This window comes from Loxodonta africana, chromosome 2 (assembly GCF_030014295.1).
Source record: "Loxodonta africana isolate mLoxAfr1 chromosome 2, mLoxAfr1.hap2, whole genome shotgun sequence".
NCBI lineage: Eukaryota > Metazoa > Chordata > Mammalia > Proboscidea > Elephantidae > Loxodonta > Loxodonta africana.
In genome coordinates, this window is record NC_087343.1 from 54,100,850 (window position 1) to 54,103,395 (window position 2,546).

The window sequence follows — 2,546 nt, forward strand, 5'->3', positions numbered from 1 at the left end:
ATATTCTTCACCAACATCATAATTCAAAGCTGCTGATTCTTCTTCTGTCTTCACAGCCCCTGAGGGTAAGTGACAAAACTGAATAACACAGCAAGCCCCTCCATGCCTAATGTGCCCAGCACTTGGATTAGGCAATCTCTTCCAGAGCTTCTTTCATTATATCTCATACAGGTAAGGAGGGAATAACACGATCAGCAATTTATTCTCACTTCTGGGTAAGAGTTTTCTGAAGACAGTAAGTCCTTGAAGAACTGGAACACAAATTGGGGAAATTTTGATGGGTGTTTTGGAAGCAGAAACACAAAGCCTGCTTTTCCTGTGAACTATCTAGTTGGAAATTTGAATAGCTAGCCTGCAGCAGCTACTAGAATAGAATAAGGCCATTGAGTACCTGAGAAAAATGAGAAGGAGCACCAAAAAAAGCAAGTGGAGGATGACCAAAGAACAACTTTCTGACTTTTTTGTTGTTATAGTTTATCAGTTATATCATCTGTGTCACATGTTTTCTCCTTCTTATCATCATCATCATTACAATCATGAAAATATACTACTACAATATCACAGATCATTTATTGCTAATTAATTTGTCATATATTTAATGACTACTTACTACGCATGGATTTCTATACAAGGCATTATGGAGAATATCGATTAAAATGATAATAATTTGTTTGAGATGATAGTATAACTAGTTGTCAAGGGGTTTATTTAGGGAATCATCCTAAAGACATATCACTGTGAGCTGGTGAAACCAAGGAAGGCATCAAAGAGAAGATAGGACTTGAAAAAGCCTTTGGAATAGAGTATACTGCTTGGCAGAAAGTATTTTTCTTTGAGCATTAGTGTACCAAGGCAAAAGAGTGAAATGAGCAAATTGGCATTTAGGACTCAATCTGGAAGTTGTGTGTAAAATGAGGTGTAGAAGGGAAAGACTAAGACAGGCAAACCAGTTGAGAAGTTACTATAATAATCTAGAGAAATGGTTAAGCGCCTAAAACATAGAAGCTTTGTGATGGCATAGAAATATCACTATTCTGTGAGGCAGATGATCTATAAATAGTTCTGTAATGTCTCTGGGACACTGTTTCTTCATTTATAAAATACAGGGTATGGATTATCTAGAAACGGCTTCCCAGATCTAAAACAATGGGATCTGATCTGATTCAAATTGCAGTCTTCCCTTCCTTCTCTACTAGAAGGCAATTGAGGGAAAGCCATTTTGAACTTTTTGGCTCCTTGGAGTTTGAAAAAGACCTTTGGTCTTAGTTTCTATCAACAAGATGACAAAGCCTTCAGTTATTATCTGCAGCTCAGTCAAAACTTCCAGCAGTTATATGGATGAGTGGCAAGAAATCTATTTGTGATCCACCTGGTCATGGGGTTTAACATCACCTAGATAAAAGCATTGGGTTTTTTTTTTTTTTTTTTTTTTTCAGGTAAAGGCTTAAACTCTTCTGAGTATTGCTAAAAGTATTTTATTCATATAAGGTTTTTTATTTCTGGATTCTAAATTTTTTGACTCCTGTCTTGGGTATTAAAGAGGATTTGGGCTATTAAAATTTGAATTTCAGTAAGTGGAACTAGACAGTAATAAAATATTATTTAAAAAAATTTTTAGATTTATTGATTCTTTCTCCATTGAAAATATCATTCCTCACCCCTACTTCAGGTGGTCACAACAATTAAGAAGCAAATAAAAATAGTGAATGATAACCTGTTTTCCAGGAAGTAGATGCAAATAAGATACATTACAAAAGAAATGGCTATAGAGAAGAAAGATGTTACATTAAATGAATGAAATCTTCGTCTTGCTTGTCCCTCCCTGCCCTTCATATCATGGTTATTACATTTTGCATTCAAATCACAAGAAATATTTCCATAATGAAAACGTAAATCAATTTTTGAAGACCTTTTAAAAATTAATATGCATCCAGCCTGTGAGAGACACAATAGTACAGGTTTCCAGGAGCAAAGAGGAAGTTCCTGGAAATATTGCAGATTTCAGGCAGAAATACCAGGCCATACTCTTCAGAAAGATAAAAAGGATTAGTGTTCATGGAAGTTAAAAAAAATAAATGGCTTCAGTAGCAAAATGGTTGATGAAAAAGGCCAAGAATTACTTTTCAGCTAAAATCAAAGTTTAGGCTAAATTTTACTGTCTCTCTCTTTTTGTTAACCCTGACTTTTAATAAGTTCTCCCTCAAAATCTTGGGACTTGGCAGAAACAGAGCTCCTAGTTGTCCTTTATTTAGAGATGTTCCGGAACATGGTTTAGAGTGGTGCAGTGAAGTCTGTGGTTTCACTGACAGGGAGATGTAATAAAGATTGGAAGGTAGCAGCTGGTTCCTTAGGCGATAGATGTGGTGTAAGCCTTCTTGGGTCAAAAGAATGATGGTAGACTTTCAACTATATTAAGAAATATTTTTATAAAAAGTTTTCATGTAGACAAATACGTGGGAAGATTAACTTTAAGGAAAGGCATACTTGAAGACAATGTTAAAATACAATTAGCTATGACAGGTTTTGTCACACTGTTTTTCCAAAGG